Here is an 18,512-nt window from a genome sequence, read left to right as displayed (position 1 = left end):
TAATTGCTTAAAAAGGTTTTTAAGACCTTTACCTTCTTATGCATTCTTGGATTGATTTTCTATTTCCGGCAAACACAACTTTATATACTACACTATTTTTAACACTAATGGTATGTGACGATATAAAAGCTCTGATTTACACTAATGATATGTGAATATATAAAAGTTCTTATTAATCTACATTTATTGTAGTATAGTTTTTTATGTTTTTTTCTAAGTAGAAACCATAATTTCCGTTCAAAAAGAGAAATCACTTTTTCAATGTGCTAAAGGAATTACAGGGCCAAAAATTGAAAGCTTAAGAGTCTCTCATATCAGCCTCAAGTCTCCACAGATTTTCAGAAAATACCATTACTATCAGGCTGAAAAATATTTGCTAACCGACTTACCTGCTTACAAATAGACTATACAGCACTATTCCTGACAAAGAAAGCTAGAAAAAGTTCTGAAATTAAAAGAAATTACAAAACGCTACTGACAATATCACTGAACGGAAACTTCAGACTAATACATCTCCTTGGACAACTTCAGACTAATACATCAGAAAACAAAACAGTCTGACAGGCAGATTCAAGAAAATACTCAAAGAAACTTGATATCCCGTCTCTGCATTCTTCAAATTTTGCATTTAAGTTTTCCTTCTGCCACTTTCAAGTTTCTGGCCCTCTTTGGAGAACCTATCAACCTTCATATTGTGTTCCTTTTTTACATTAAGAAATGATATTGACTCAAAATTCCTTGCAACAGTTTTTAAATGCTCACTGGCATGTTTCAAAGAGAATTTGAAGGGTATGGGGTGGACTTTGATCCACAATGTAAATATTATTTTTATTTATAAATATCATTAAAGTGTTATGTATGCCTTTTATTCTTTCAATTAATATAAAAAATATAACATAATTAACTTTGCATAAACTGTGCGACACCTTAGTGCACTTTTTAGTTTTCATAATATCTAAACTTTAGATAATAAGATAAGTTGATTTGATAACTTGTTTGAAAATAAAACTCTTAAACATGAATGATATTAGAAATGCCTACTTTCTTTTGCATCTAGCTAAATCTATTGTATACGTTAATCATTAAGTTTGTCTATTGCTAGGCATTAAGGTGAAGGATGGTTGATTTTCAGTGAGTAGTTCAAATCTATTGCTCTACCACAACAATGGAAAACCACCACCAAAATAATGAAGTGGATTCACTACATGATTGTTGAGAGTAACCAAGAATGTAAGGGGGAAGAGGATCGAGGTGAAAGGTAGCCTAAGCCAACATATAAGTGATTAAATCTGATTTACATTAACTTGTGGTTGTGGGTTGATTTTAGGGTAACTTCTGCTCCACTTAAACTAGCAGGGCTGACAAGGTTCAACGAAGTCTGCTAAATGGTAAGTACTATTTGGAACATACCCACTGTCACCTCAGCATATTCCTCTCGCTTTAGGCCAACTCCTGTCAAATGCGAGGGTGGTATCCTACAAACGCACACTCAGCCAAAAGTACCAGTAGACCAGTGCCTAAGTACAAATTTATGGGAAGAGGTATACTGTAGGAGTTAATTCAATGACAAAATCTGATATAATAAAAGAAGTAATAGCAGAGTTATATTGCAGACCAGTGAATAAAATACTCAATATATCAATAAAATAAGCTTCAAAAATGTTATGAATTAAGTATAAAGACTTCTTACCACAATAGGAAATGATTTGGAAGTGTTGTACTTGATTTAAGTGGGTGTAAGGAGACAATCTTGCTCTTCAAATCTGCAATTTTTGATGATTGTACCAAAAAAGTAGAGGGCCACTTCAGGGGCCTGAAACTAGCTCTTGGTGGACCTAAACCTCAAAGAACTTGGTTATAAGTGTTGGCACAAGGAATGCCCTTTCTAATGAGCACAATAACACTAAATTTGAATGAGTAGTTGAAAATATATTCAATATGCAAGTTAACTATTCGAAAAATGACCCTCAACCATGATAGTTGAAAATTGACTTAGCCCAAATGAATGATCAAGCTTGTAAATTATTTTGGACAGCCAATGTATGATTTGAATATTCAATGAAAAACACACTTAAATCAATTATAAAGGATACAAGAGGCTTGTGTTTTGAGTTTCACGTATCCCAAGGCGAGGGTTTGCCTCTAATTGCATCCAATTGTTATAAATAATTTCCAAAACTTGTAGTAGGCCTTGAAACACTTGGAAATGATGTTAGAACTTAGAACAACAATATGAATCAAAATTGGGGGGGCGTACAACCTTAGGGATTCTAGGGTCTCCCAGAATGCAAATTTATAGTGGTTTATTCAATGAAAATAATCAATTGATGCAACTTAAACCATGGCTAGTGAAGAAATTCACTATTGCGATATATTTTGTATGAAAATTTTGGATTTTTTGGAATATAATTCTTTTTGAGGGTTTTTATATTCTAATTCAAAATATCAATTTACAAAAATTAAAATAAATTTTGAAAATATTTTGGAAAGAGCTTTGATTGTAAATTTTTGGATTAAGGGCATGCTCCCTTTTCTACATTATTCAAGTATAGGAAATTATGTCCATTCTTATATTTGGTATCACAATGCTTGAGGTCTTAATACTAGGTGGAACACCAAGGATACGACTTAGAATCAAGACAAGACAAAAAATGGAACCAAAATTCTACTAGGAGGGCTTCCTATGGAATGAATCCTCCAACCAAAAAAATCAACAATTATACAAGATAAGGTTACTTACCCTCAAGGGGAGTGCTAAACATATCCCAAAAGAGAACAATACCTTGTATGAATTAAGAGAATGGTGTGAGATAAACCCTAGACCTTCCTCTTTCAAGCCTTCATGAATTGATTTCCTTAGCCTTGTAGTAACTTTGAAATAATCTACAAATTTCCTTTGAAATTTTTTGATCAAGCAAACAAGAGAAGAAAATTCACATGTAAATCCTTTTATCTCATGGAAATTTTCACATTTTAATAAATCCCAACAAGTTCACAATGATTTGCCAAGGAGGAGAAACTCTGTATATGTAGATGAGGTTCTTCAAAATTCCTTGTTGTTCCCCCACAAAATAAGTGACTTGCTATGCACAAAATGCTTGGAGGCTACGTCAAAACTTATTTTTCTCAAAATTATATTGAGTAAAATGGAGGCTAAGTCAAAACTTATTTTTTTTTCAAAAGTACATTGAGTAAAACCCCAATAGAGGAAAAAATGTTACATTGATGTGGCCAAGAGGGGTCGTTTTGACCCTAAATGACCAAGCATTCCACTTGTGATTGCATGGAAATATTCCTTGAATTTTCTCCATCATTTGCTACTCCAACGACTTGATTTGACCATGTAGAAGGCCAAATGACTCGGAGAAAGGTAGATGACTCCTAAAAAGAATACCTCCAACAAAGCTCAAATAATGCTTATTATTCGTCAAGATATGTATTAAATAAAGGCCCATACCTATACTATGAGTCAAGGCACTTCCATGGGGCATGGGAATGACTTTCCAAGCTCAAAACTTGGTCATAAAACCGTTAATAAATAAGCTGACATCAAATATAGAAAAAATATTTTTTCCTTGAGAATGCAAGATTCCCTTGCATTCTCTTTTGATTTTTCTTGGAATAATTTGAGGAATGCTTGGAACCTTGAATGACCTTCTTGGCCTTCCTTATTTTTCTTGAATGATGGATCAACCTTTCTCCAATGGTCAAAACTCACCAACGGCTACATTACTTGTTGAACAAACACTTGAAATTTGAATTAATTTTGGTTTGATAATCCTATAATTAACCCTTGGGAGCTAACTTCCTCCATAATCCTTACAACGTCTTGCTTAGCTTTCTTAATTCACTTCATGGAAGGGCTCGACCTCTCTTCCTTCCCTTGGAATGCTAATGACTAAGCTGCTTTGGAGTACTTAGACCTTGAGTGATTTTGAAATGAAACATTGACCTTCTAGCCCTTGGGGAGATCAACTTCCCTCATAAAACTTCAATGCTAAAATGTTTGTCTTGATCTTTGCTTAAACTTCATGCAATGGCCAAGGAGAAGATGACATAATGCCCCATGTGTGGTAATAAATGCTTGAAAGTGCTTTGATGGTACCACATAGCTTGGGTATAATTTGGAATGGAGATGATACTTGCTTGACTTTTCTTCCTTCACCTCATCATTGGTCTTCAAATACAGTTTCTTTCAATGCCACATGGAAATCCCTCTTGACCCCAAAGCAAGTTCATTGTTGTAACTACAGATTTGTGAAGACATTCTAACTAATTTGAAATACAAGTGGTTTCATATTCGCATGGAGAATCAAATTGACACTCTCTTTGGCTCAAAAGACATAGTTGTTGATTTTTGGGGTAGCATCCGTTGTGCTCTAGCTCCGAAATTTTGTGGAGGGCCTAAAATACATAAGATCTCCAAGACCCAAAAATTGTTTAGAGAAATTCCACCCAGATTTGGAGTTATTAAAATAATTAATATTTTTAATGGGGTTTCTAAGTCTAAACTTAGGAAAATAAAAATATTAATGGGTATTAATAAAATATGGGTGAGAAGCTTTTAAGAGACGAGGATCAAGTCTATTTTAATCTTAGCCATTGATTAGGGACTTAATCTGATTCATCAACAGGAAAAGTATAAGAGGAGGCTTGAGGGTCAGTTGGAGATACACCATATTGATCAGTCAGTTCGATTTTTCTGGGGCGAGGTTCGCTGAGAAACTCAAACAGGTGATCAGAGTTACTGAGGGGCAGGGATAATTGGGGTGGAGGATCTTCTCTGGAACCTCGAATACTCAACAGAGAGAGGCAAAGATACACTAGAAGAGGCAACGCAGATCAAGGAGGACTGACGTTGGGGTAGGAAGGCCCATGCAGAGGATCAATGACCTCCTGCAGAAGTCCGAAATTAGCTGGGGAGCAGCAGGATCAGCCAATAAGGCTGATGTCAGAGCTCTAGGAGGCAGTGAGGCCAACACAGAGCTAACGCAGAGTCTTAGAGCGCTCCACACAGGCCCACACAGCTAATGCGAAGGGGCAGTGTAGTTGTAGCTGGGGATAGTCAGTTCAGTTGCTGGATCGGAGGGATTTTGCTGGGTGAAGTGAGGTAATCTCACTTAGGTTTCTGCTAGTATATTTTATCTCTGTAACTGGATAGCCGAGAGGGCATCCAGAGTTGTATTCAGAACTACTGCTTAATAATAGAAAACCCTCATAGCTGCTGCACTGGTTTTCCCGCATTGGGTTTTTTCGGGGATGTTTGTCCAAAGATATCGGTGTCCCTTGTGTGTTTGTCTCATATCTATTTCAATTTATGGTCTGTATATCATTGTAGTCTGTAGTAGTGTTTTTATCAGTGTTTAAATAATTAAGTAACTTGTTGAATGTAAAAACAAGTAGGAGATGATAAACCAATGATTGCAGTAGGATTTCTAATGTGTAGATTTAGAAATTTTCACAATAGCATGATGCTTAAGGAGATGCAAATGCATTGAGAATTGTGGGATTATCAGGATGTAGAGCCAAGGCCAAAGGGAGTGCAAAATACATAAGAGACATAAGGCATGTGGGGTAATGAAGTACACTAGAATTAGAAGGGATATTGCCACATAAAAGTACACATGGTGATCACCCTTAAAGGAATTTTATGCAAGTGCTCCCTTAAGCCAGGAGTCCTAGTAGTTTTTAATCCATGATAGCCCAACACCATCCCAAGGTTCTCCATTTTTGGCCAGGCCTTTGGCCACGTTAATAAAAAAAGAGTTAAAAAAAGAATTCAAAAAAAATTTTAGAAAGAAAAGAGTTAAAAAAAGGAATTAGTTAATTAAAAAATTAAAAAAGGTCTTTGGCCATTGACATTTCAATTATTATAGTAAAAAAAAATATAGTCCGATGTAAATTTTGAAGGAAGACACGCACACAAACATATATACAAAGTTTCTACATTATTGATAAAAAGTGCATGATAAAGTCAAAAGGGAATCTTTTCAAATATCTTTAAAACTATAAAGAGGAAGAGTAGATAACATTATCTTGATTCTTCATTAAGTGGTTTACAAGCTCGTGTTATTAGCAACCCATGGTAATTGCTCGTGGTATTTTCAATGTAAAAGAGAACAAAAGGAATACAAAATCTCTTTATGTGAATGGTAAGTTTTACTTTTACATCGAGAAAATTAATAGAGTCAAGGCACATAAGTGGACATATATTTTATATTACAACCCAAAAGAACAAAAGGAATACAAAATCTCTTTATGTGAATGGTAAGTTTTACTTTTACGTGTAGAAAATTAATAGAGTCAAGGCACATAAGTGGACATATATTTTATATTACACCCCAAAAGAAGAACAAACAGAATACAAAATCTCTTTATGTGAATGGTAAGTTTTATTTTTACGTGGAGATAATTAATAGAGTCAAAGGCACATAAATGAACATTTTTTATATTACACCTGAAAGAGGTGAATAGCCATGTTTCACTAGGGTTGTAAACTTTTCAAGAAGAAAAAGAAAAGATTATAAATAAAAAATATATGTATTACACCTGAAAGAGGTGAATAGCCATGTTTCACTAGGGTTGTAATTTTTCAAAAAGAAAAAGAAAAGATTATAAATAAAAGATATATAAAGGGAAGTATTATATTATAAAGGGGTATTTTAAAGAAAAGTAAGTCATAAAATTATTGAAAATATATATATACGTACAAAGCGAGTATTATTATAGAAGGTTACTTAAAATATTCATATATTAAATTTTATAAAGGTTTAATTTTAGAACTAGAACTATAACAAAGTAAGAGTACTTTTTAAAAGCATTATAATAAATATAAGGAACAATTTATTTAAATAGTGGAGCTGTTGAAAATAGCAACAAGAAATGCTATAAATAGTATTGTTATAAATAGCATTTCAGGTACCAGTGTTAAAAATAGCAACAATGAATGATAAAATAGAAATGCTAAAAATAGCATTGCTATAAATAGCATTTCAGGATATATTCCAATTTTAATTAGTCCCTGAATTAAAATTGAGAATTAAAATTCGAATTTGGTCTCAGCAGTTGTTTGGAAAATAATCAATTAATTCATTTTGAGTAAATTAGTTGGGGAAATCAAACATGAAGTCTTTGTGAAGACATGCAACAATTATCCCTTTGATTGAGGAAGTTATCCCTTAATTAATGAGATAAGGATGAGTTGTATTTGAGTTGTAATTAGTTAGCTCAGTTAATTGAGTTAAGTCCAGTTAAATTAGTTCTAAACAGTTGGAGGAACTAATTGTGAGTTCAGACAGTTAATGCATGCATGCACGGAACTAGTGTTTTCCAAATAACTGAATATTCTCTCATAAATAACTCATGCATGTCAGTTCAGAGAAAGATCCAGTTGAGATTAAAGGAAGGGACATTGTACTATCAGTTGGAGGAATTTTCCTACAAAGGAAACTCATCCATGTGTTGAAATTTGGTACCGGAGGACAAGTGGTTCCCTAAGGCTTTGATCTTTGGCCTAGGGAAAAGTGTCCAAAAGAATTTAATTTTTCTCCTAAAGTGACTTTATAATTTTTTATACAGTCAAATCTAATTTAAAAGTGACTTTAAGTGATAAAGTTACTAAAGTCTAATTTTAAAGTGACTTTATTAAAGTCAATGTAAAATTAGAAAGGAAAAGTGACTTTGGAAATAAATGACTAAGTGGGTTTTTATTAAAGTGGGGTGAATTAAAAAATAAAAAGTGAGATTTAAATGAACATTTAATCTCAACCCTAAATCTCAATCTATTTCAGCCATTGGATTTAGGGATCACCCAAAAGTCACTTAGGGTTAGATTAAAGGAGGAAAAGGAGGAAAATGAGGAAAAGGTCATTCATTCTTTTATGAGCAGATTGGGAGAAGGAGAGCAAGAGGGCAAGGGAGATTTCTGAACAGGGAGGAGAAGGAGACAACAGCTTGGCACACATTCCAAGGCAGCAGTTTAGCAAATCTGTACAGCTGAGTTAGCACACAGTGAAAGGCAGATTTTGGCACGATTTTCTAGAAATTCGTACAGCTGTTTGCACAGAAATCTAGGAGCATTTTGCTGGCACATTTTCCAAGGAAATCCGTACATTGTATTGTTGTTTTTTTTGCACGCAAATCGAGGTCCGTACAACATTTATTGTTGTCCTGTTTTGTTGTTTGCTAGTGTTTTCCAGTTGGCTGTGAGGCACGGAAAACGAGATAAGTTGTAAAGTTTGCTTGCTGAATTTTTTGCTGAATATTTCTCACTGTAAAAAGCATTTTTTCAGAAATAAGAAAGAGCTCTCGAACTGGTTTTCCCCAAGAGTTGTAGGGGTTTTTCCAGGGTCACCTTGACCAAAAATCACTGTGTTCAAATGTGTTAAATGGCTGTTTGTACCTGCTGATTTTTATTTTTGCATTTTCCAGCGTTCTGTAAAATTTCCAGAATTTGTGTTTTCAGCAAAATTTATTTTTCCAGCTTGTTGAATGTATGTATATGGGAAAGGGCATTTAACTATATGGGAGAAATAAGGTGAAACTGAAAACCGAGGTGGGAAATGAGAAATTTTTACATGGTATCAGAGCTGAGGACTGAAGTGCAGTTTGGGATAGCAAGGAGGAAAATTACAGCCTGCTGATTTTTCACTCAGAAAATTCCAGCAAGCTGATTTTTCACAAACAACAGTTTTATCTTTACTACAGCAATGCTATTTTTCAGTTTTAGGACAGCACGATGTCATTGGGATTGAGGGTGGAGGATAGGCTGGATGGGCATACAAATTACAACGTTTGGAAGGAGAGAATGCAGAGTATCTTTGAGGAGGCAGAAGTCTGGGACATTGTGGTGCATACCACAAAGAACCCTGTTGTTGTGCCTACTGATGTTGCTCAGTTGGCTAAGTATAATAAAAAGAACAACAAGGGTAAAAGATTGATTCTAGACGGAGTCAAAGACCATTGCATTCCTCATGTGAGAGGAAAGAGAAATGCCCATGAGATGTGGAAAGCATTGTCCAATCTCTACCAGAGTACCAATGAGAACCGGAAAATGGTCCTGAAGGAGAAGCTGAAGACTATTGAGATTGGTAATGATAGTGCAGCTGGATATCTCACAAAGATTACTAATGTGAGAGATGAGTTGGCAACAGTTGGAGAGGACATTCCACCCACTGAGTTGGTGTGGATTGCAGTGAATGGCCTCCCCCGTTCATAGATGAACTTTGCTGATGGGGTTTGTGCACGTGAGACCCTTCCCACATGGGAGAGGTTTTGGGATGATTGAATTCAGATAGAGATCAGGAAAGGTCAGCTTGGGGCAGCCAAGCCAGTTGAGCAGGATGAGGATGTAGCACTGTCGGCAGGAGGCAAGAAAGGCAAAGGGAAGAAGCAGGCTTCCACAAGCAATGGTGGGGGCAAAGGCAAAGGTAAAGGTAAACAGGGTAACACACAGAAGGACTATTCCAAGGTGAAGTGTTGGAATTGTCAAAAGATGGGACACTATGCAGTTGTGTGTCCGGAGAAGAATAAGAAGAAGGGGCAGAACCAGAGTGTGGTAGCTTCAGCAGAGGTTGAGGACTTTGCAGTTCGTTTTGACCGGGAGTTTGGGTTCACTGCGTATGAGTCCTCTAGTGCAAGATCACCTACCACACAGGTTCAGAGGGAGCATGCTTTTCCCTCGATTAGCGGAGCATCTTCGGGTATCTGGTATGTGGACAGTGGGGCTTCACGTCACATGACAGGAGTTCGTGAGTACTTCTCAGAGCTTTCAGAGAGTGGCACTGATATAGAGGTAGTACTCGGTGATGACAGAGTTGTTAGAGCAGTCGGTGTGGGGACACTGACATTTCAGAGGGAGTCCAAACCTCCCTTGAAGGTGTCAGATGTTCTTTATGTGCCAGGGATGAGGAAGAACCTCATATCCGTCTCAGCTTTAGAGGACAGAGGATATGAGGTACTTTTCAGGGGAGGACAGGTGTTGATGTATCCCAGGGGCACTCCAGCTGATTCAGCTAGAGTGATAGGTGTACGCCATGCAAAGGTGTACAAGTTTGCATTCCAGTCCCTTTTGGCATTGAGCAGTAGTACCGACAGTAGAGCTAGCAGTTCTGAGCTGTGTGAGATTTGGCACCGCAGGATGGGACATATGTATCATGGAGCGTTGAGGACCTTGCAGGAGATCACTATAGGTGTGCCAGATTTCAGTACTGATCACTTTGATACTTGCAGAGGATGTGCGATGGGAAAGTTTGCCAAATCCCCTTTTCCCAGCAGTCAGAGCAGAGCGACTGGGATACTTGATTTGATTCATTCTGATGTGAGCGGTCAGATGTCTCATGTTTCCTTGAGTGGATATGAGTACTATGTTTTATTCATTGATGATCACTCTAGGAGGACCTGGATTTATTTCTTGAAGACCAAGAGTGAGGTCTTCAAGCGGTTTCAGGAGTTTAGAGCTCTTGTGGAGACACAGACAGGTCGAAAGATCAAGTCCCTGAGGTCGGACAATGGAGGAGAGTACACCCTTGGAGAGTTTGTTGACTATTGTGCGGAGGCAGGCATTAGGAGGGAGTTCACTGTTCCTTACAACCCCCAGCAGAACGGGGTTGTGGAGAGGAAGAACAGATCCATCGTAGGGGCTGCCAAAGCCATGTTGCATGATCAGGGATTGCCATTTTTCTTGTGGGCAGAGGCCTGCAACACAGCTGTTTATTTGCAAAACAGGAGTCTGCATCGTGCCTTGGGGCACATGACTCCGGAGGAGGCTTTTTCTGGGAAGAAGCCTGATATTGGTCATCTTCGTATCTTTGGTTGCATTATGTACTCCTACATAGCCAAGGAGAAGAGGACCAAACTAGAGCCCACCGCAGAGAAGGGTATCTTTGTGGGCTACAGTGAGACCTCAAAGGCCTTTTGGATTTACATTCCTGCACAGAGGAAAGTTGTTGTCAGGCGGGATGTGAAGTTCGAGGAGGACAGGGCGGGAGTTAGAGTATCTGGATCAGCCAGACCTTCAGCAGCAGTTGAGTCAGTCGCAGGGATCCAATGGGCAGGGATCAGGAGGATCCGAGAGGTACATCTATGAGGATGTCAGGTCCGTTAGTGAGCAATGGCTCGCCGAGCCAGAGGGGTGGGGCTCCGGGCAGCATGCAAAGCAGTTCACTAGGGAGTCCACTCATGGACAGTTCACACGGTACCTCAGCTTCTACAGGTTCAGGTGTAGGCAGGAGGACAACAGACAGACAGTCAGGAGTTCAGGCTCCTGGTGATGATGGGGAGGAGGAGTTTCATTCTCCTACGGGAGAAGTGCACTCAGGGAAGAGGAAGCCCAAGTGGCTTCAGGACACCTTGAGAGATGCCACATCTATTGCTGAGCCTAAGAGGCCGGTCAGAGAGAGTAGACCACCTGAGAGGTTTTGTAGCTATATGGCAATGGTTACCAGAATCCTTGACTCTGAGCCTTCTAGCTATGAGGAGGCAGCTAGCCAGCAGGTCTGGAGAGAGGCCATGCAGGAGGAGTATTTTTCTATCATGAAGAATGATGTTTGGGAGGTGGTGTCGAGGCCTGAGGGCAAATCCGTGGTTACTTCCAGATGGCTTTACAAGGTAAAGCATGCTGCAGATGGCAGCATTGAGAAATTCAAAGCGAGGTTTGTGGCTAGAGGGTTCTCCCAAGTAGAGGGAGTTGATTATGAGGAGACCTTTGCTCCCGTGGCTCGATATACTTCGATCCGCTCCATTATATCGATAGCAGCAGAGATGGGTTGCAAGATCCACTAGATGGATGTGAAGACTGCATTTCTCAATGGCTTCATACAGGAGGAGGTGTACATTGAGCAACCATAGGGCTTTGAGGTGCATGGGAAGGAGTCCCATGTGTGCAGACTGAAGAAGGCCCTTTATGGCCTGAAGCAAGCTCCCAGAGCTTGGTGCTCTAGGATAGATACATACTTGCAAGGGTTGGGTTTCACAAAGAGTGAGGCAGATATGAACCTTTACTTTATTGTGATAGATGAGGAGCCTCTCATTCTGGTGCTGTATGTGGATGACTTGGTCATTACAGTTGCAAAGAGACTCATAGAGCACTGCAAGAGAGATCTTGCGGCGGAGTTTGAGATGAAGGACATCAGCTTGATGCATTACTTTTTGGGTTTGGAGGTGTGGCAAGAGGAGGGGCATTTCTTCCTGGGGCAGGGGAAGTATATTGTGGACATCCTTGGCAGATTCCACATGGAGGATTGTAGACCCATGTCGACATCGATGATCACCGACTGGAAGAAGGTTCATGCTTCGGATTCCGAGTTGGTGGATCCCACATTGTACAGGCAGCTGATTGGTTCCTTGATGTATTTGGTCAACACTAGACCAGATATTTGTTTTGCAGTCAACACGATGAGTCAGTTTATGTGTGAGCCTAGGAAGGTTCACTGGGTGGCTGCAAAACACATTTTTCGATACTTGCAGGGGACAGTGGATTATGGTCTGGACTACAGGCAGGGGGATGGAGTGAGATTGGCAGGTTATACTGATTCTGATTGGGCAAGTTGTGCTTCTGATGGGAAGAGCACATCAGGGTGCTATTTTGGGTTGGGTTCAGCAGTAGTGTCATGGTTCAGCCGGAAGCAGCAGTCAGTAGCATTGAGTTCAGCGAAAGCAGAGTATATGGCAGCCAGTCTAGCTAGTTGTAAGGCCATCTGGCTTCGCAAGATGTTGTTTGGCTTATTTGGTCAGCCGTTGAGACCTTCAGTGATTTACTGTGATAATCAGAGTTGCATTAAAGTCACGGAGAATCTAGTATTTCATGACAGGTCAAAGCATATCGGGATCAAATATCATTTCATCAAAGACTGTGTTCAGAAGGGAGCTGTGAAGCTTGATTATATTCCCATTGATGAGCAGGTTGCAGATATTCTTACCAAAGCCTTACCACGGGGCAAGCATAATTACTTCAGAAACAAGATGGGTGGGGTGAGGAACACCTTCCTCGATAAGAGGGAGTGTTGAAATTTGGTACCGAAGGACAGGTGGTTCCCTAAGGCTTTGATCTTTGGCCTAGGAAAAAGTGTCCAAAAGAATTTAATTTTTCTCCTAAAGTGACTTTATAATTTTTTATACAGTCAAATCTAATTTAAAAGTGACTTTAAGTGATAAAGTTACTAAAGTCTAATTTTAAAGTGACTTTATTAAAGTCAATGTAAAATTAGAAAGGAAAAGTGACTTTGGAAATAAATGACTAAGTGGGTCTTTATTAAAGTGGGGTGAATTAAAAAATAAAAAGTGAGATTTAAATGAACATTTAATCTCAGCGCTAGATCTCAATCTATTTCAACCATTGGATTTAGTGATCACCCAAAAGTCACTTAGGGTTAGATTAAAGGAGGAAAATGAGGAAAAGGTCATTCATTCTTTCATGAGCAGATTGGGAGAAGGAGAGCAAGAGAGCAAGGGAGATTTCTGAACAGGGAGGAGGAGACAACAACTTGGCACACAGGCAGCAGTTTAGCAAATCTGTACAGCTGAGTGAGCACACAGTGAAAGGCAGATTTTGGCACGATTTTCTAGAAATCCGTACAGCTGTTTGCACAGAAATCGAGGAGCAGTTTGCTGGCACATTTTCCAAGGAAATTCGTACAGCGTATTTCTATTTTTCTGCACGCAAATCGAGGTACGTACAACGTATTTAATGCAGGTCGTACAACAACATTTAAGGCTGAAAGTGGGAACGAAAATTGAGGAGGTCGTACAACATTTATTGCTGTCCTGTTTTGTTGTTTGCTAGTGTTTTCCAGTTGGCTGTCGGGTTGAATTTTTTTGCTGAATATTTCTCACTGTAAAAATCATTTTTTTCAGAAATAAGAAAAAGCTCTCGAATTGGTTTTCCCCAAGAGTTGTAGGGGGTTTTTCCAGGGTGACCTTGACCAAAAATCACTATGTTAAAATGTGTTAAATCACTGTTTGTACCTGCTGATTTTTATTTCTGCCTTTTCCAACATTCTGTAAAATTTCCAGAATTTGTGTTTTCAGCAAAATTTATTTTTCCAGCTTGTTGAATGTATGGATATGGGAAAGGGCATTTAACTATATGGGAGAAATAAGGTGAAACTGAAAACCGGGGTGGGAAATGAGAAATTTTTACACCATGCAGAGGGAATTCACTCCTTCAGGATTGCACAGTTATTTCAGAGGTCAGTGTTGTGTGTGAGGTGAGAATTCCATAGGTTGCAGCTAGAGGACCCAGGAGAAACTGTGCAAGGAAATAGGAGGCTTGGAAGACTGAAGGAAGGCATATGTGTTGTCTTTTCTGTCTATGAGCAGCAGTGAGGGATTGTACTAAGAGTTGGATAGCTTGTGAGCTAAAGCTTTGGTAACCTTAAGATATTTCCACTTGTATGATAATATAAATAGCGGGGTTTTTAGCTGAGGCTTTCCCCAGAGTATTCTTTAGTGTTTCATGTGTGATTGAATATTCTTCTCTATTATATGTGTTCTATTTGATCTTGCTCAAAATCGATTAAGATTTCGCAAGTTTGATTGTAGAAGTAGATTAAGTATTTTGCTTTAGTACATTGCATATTCAGTTTAATCTACAGTGAAATTTCTACATGGTATCAGAGCAAAGGTGATCAAAGCGGAGAACAATATACAAAGAAGAGAGAAGAGAGAAGTTTGAAGTTCTTGATTGTAGGTACAAAATCAATTTCTTATCACATCTCAAAGTTCACCAATGGCGTTCAATGGCGTGAGACTTGAGTATGCCCTAGATGGCAACTCGAATTACATAGCATGGAAGGATCGCATGGAAGCAGTATTAGAGGACAATGGTTTGAAGGACTTCATTGATCAAGAAGTCCCTAAGCCAGCAGCAGCTAATGCCCAAGAATTGGAGGAATGGAAGAAATGTGTGGCAAGAGCAAGGAGGATTCTTCTGGAGGGAGTTCGAGACCATATTGTCTCGAGTCTCCATGGGAAGGAGACTCCATTTTCAATGTGGAAGACATTGAAGGATCTATATCAGAACAGCAGCAACCAGAGGAGGCTAGCGCTGAAGGACAAGCTTCAGAAAATCAAGTGTGAAAAGGGCAACACGATCTCTACATATTTGAACAAGCTCACCACCTACATAGATGAGCTTGGAAGTGTAGGAATCACGACAACCGATGATGATATGGTGAGTCTTGCTCTCTTCGGTCTTCCTAAGAGCTGGCATAGCTACCAGGACTCAGTGAATGGAAGATAGAAACTACCAGATTGGGAACGACTGTGGTCGGATCTGATGCAGGAGGAGATCAGGAGGAGCACCAGAGATGGTTCTTCATCCAAGGAGGATGAAGAAAATTTCGCCTTAGCGAATAATGCAAGGAAAGGGAAGGAGAAGGATTCTCGTCCCAAATCGATCTCTTCTCATGGAGGGAAGAAGATTGACAAATGTAAAGTGAGATGCTTTAATTGTCACGAGGTGGGCCATTATGCAACGAATTGTCCATTGAAGAAAGCCAAGAAGGGATCCTCAGAAGGATTTGAAGATGAGGCATTGGCCTCTCAGTTCGAATTGGATTTTACCCTCATAAAATGCATGGTTTCATCGATGATGGGTTGTGGTTTGTTTCTTGATAGTGGAGCTTCATTCCACATGACTGCCGATAAGAGTCATATGTGCATAGAGATGGGTAAAGATGAAAAGTATAGTGTTTTAGACGTGGGCACAGTTGCTTTTCAAAAGGAGCATAGAGCTCGCATCACCTTGACAGATGTGAAGTATGTGCCAGGACTGAAGAAGAACTTGGTATCGATCGCGAGGTTAGAGGACAAAGGCTATGACGTTGTCTTTAGTAAGGGAAAGGTTTTCTTTAGACACATCACCACGCGACAGGTGAAGCAAATCGGTTCACGAGTCAAGAACCTGTATGCTTTTGAGGTTCAAGATGCATGCAAAGCCTTGAAGAGAAAGACAATTGTTAGAGACTTGGTGGTTGAGAGGGAGAGTACATTACCTCTCAACATGCAGCGCCAGAAGAAGTCTCAGACAATTGTGGAGGAGCCACAATTGGTGAAGCAGCTTCAGGAGGTTGTGGAGCAGCCACAACTGGAGAAGCCGAGAGGAGACCGAGTGGAGGCATCCACTCATGCAGAGACCTCCAGTAGGGGGAAATTTCGAGCCAAGTGGGCAGAGGGATCACATGCATCCATACCTCCAGGTGGGAGGTGGGGCAATGTGGAGTGACAGTCCCAAAAAGACTGAAACAGGGGTAGGATCTTTGAGGTACCCAGCCTCTTTGATTAGAACTTGCTACGAGAGCCCCGAGGAGGAGTAGCAAGATTGGCTGAGTGGGTAGAGACAGATGCAGATGGAGTGGCGGAGAGAGCTACAGTGCAGGATTCCCAAGACAGCACAGAGTTAGCAGGCTGCAACAATGCGAGAGGCACAGTTGTGCAATGGTGTGAGATGCAGGGAGTTGTTGCAGCAGTGTAGAGGTTAGAGAGGGAGCACTTGTCAGCGACAGAGGGAGCTTCAGCATCAGAGGGTGTTTCTAGCCCAACAGGGAGGTCAGTTACTTACTTCTCAGTAACTGAGTTGCAGTGCAGCAGTGGGCAGCATGATGCAACATGATGAGAGGAGGTGCAGTGTGGATGCAGTGCTGGGAGATAGGACCAACAACAACACAGATGTAGCAGGAGGAATCAGTGTGATTGATGTAGTCAGAGATCAAAGTGATAGAGGCTAGAGCAGTCAGATACTGAAGGGCACAGAGGTGCAGAGTTTTCAGTCGACAGAAGCAATAGTAGTCAGACTTTGATGACAGAGGCATCATTCTTATTCAAGTTGGATATTTTTTTTGTTTCTGGAGTTGTTGGAGCAACAACACTTGATAGAAGTGTTGCGTGTAGACCATTCCAAAGGTTCAAGATCGGGTTCGAGTTGAATGCCTTTCTTGTTGAGAGGGAGTGTTTAAAATAGCAACAAGAAATGCTAAAAATATAAATGCTATAAATAGTATTTCAGGTATCAATGTTGAAAATAGCAACAAGGAATGATAAAATAGAAATGCTATAAATAACATTTCAAGATATATTCCAATTTTATTTAGTCCCTGAATTAAAATTGAGAATTAAAATTCGAATTTGGTCTTAGCAGCTGTTTTAAAAATAATTAATTAATTCATCTTGAGTTAATTAGTTGGAGAAAATCAAACATGAAGTCTTTGTGAAGAATGCAACAGTTATCCCTTTGATTGAGGAAGTTATCCCTTAATTAAGGAGATAAGGATGAGTTGTATTTGAGTTGTAATTAGTTAGCTCAGTTAATTGAGTTAAGTCTAGTTAAATTTGTTCCAAACAGTTGGAGGAACTAATTGTGAGTTCAGTTAGTTAATACATGCATGCATGCAACTAGTGTTCTCCAGATAACTAAATATTCTCTCATAAATAACTCATGCATGTTAGTTCAGAGAAAGACCCAGTTGAGATTAAAGGAAGGGACATTGTACTATCAGTTTGAGGAATTTTCCTATAAGGGAAACTCATCCATGCAGAAGGAATTCACTCTTTCAAGATTGCGCAGTTATTTCATAGGTTAGTGTTGTGTGTGAGGTGAGAATTACACGGGTTACAGCTAGAGGACCCAGGAGAAACTGTGCAAGAAAATAGGAGGCTTGGAATACTGAAGGAAGGCATATGTGTTGTCTATTATGTCTGTGAGTAGTAGTGAAGGATTGCACTGAGAGCTAGATCGCTTGTGAGCTAAAGATTTTTGTAATCCTGAGATATTTCCACTTGTATGATAATACAAATAGCGGGGTTTTTAGCTGAGGCTTTCCCCAGAGTATTCTTCTGTGTTTCATGTGTGATTGAATATTCTTTTCTATTATACGTGTTCTATTTGATCTTACTCAAAATCGATTAAGCTTCCGCAAGTTTGATTGTAGAAGTAGATTAAGTATTTTGCTTTAGTACATTGCATAATCAATTTAATCTATGGTGAAATTTCTACAGGAGCTATATTAACTTTTTTAAAGTGGGAAAAAATATATATAATTGAGGAAAATAAAAGTTAAAGGAATTTATAAAGGTGTTCAAGTTTATCAAATAAAATGGCACTTATTTTAAAGAAGAAGTACATTTTTGAAGAAAAAAGCGAATGGACTCTAATTCAAAGATGAACATAGAAATTATGGATTCCATATATAACTCTACATTTTGGACCAGATGTCCATTTTGTTAAACAAAAGATCAATATTTATCGATTTTTAAAAATCGCACAATTCCTTGTCCAAAATGTTGAAGATTATTTACTTTAGAAGAATATCAAGATAATGCCTAGACAAAAATTAAAAAATTAAAAGAAGAAATCAAAAAACTTCAACAAAAGAACAAAGCATCAAAAAAGAAATATAAAAATATTGAAGATCGGTTTCATGAAAATTCAACAAAAAACAATGAAGAAATTTGGTGTCTAAGGGACCACAATGAGAAATTTCTAAAAAGTTCCAAGGTTAAGAAACAAAGACTAAAAC

At 38.9% G+C, this 18,512-nt stretch overlaps 1 protein-coding gene across 3 annotated transcripts in view; it reads left to right on the top strand.

The window, feature by feature from the left end:
• Positions 1-18,512, top strand: part of LOC149156953 (uncharacterized) — a 446,383-nt gene that overhangs the window by 167,893 nt on the left and 259,978 nt on the right. The gene's annotated exons all lie outside the window — the stretch shown is intronic.

This window comes from Pinus tabuliformis, chromosome 9 (assembly GCF_031772625.1).
Source record: "Pinus tabuliformis cultivar Carrire ecotype Pingquan chromosome 9, CPIR1, whole genome shotgun sequence".
Lineage (NCBI taxonomy): Eukaryota > Viridiplantae > Streptophyta > Pinopsida > Pinales > Pinaceae > Pinus > Pinus tabuliformis.
This window is presented reverse-complemented; position numbering and strand designations above follow the sequence as displayed.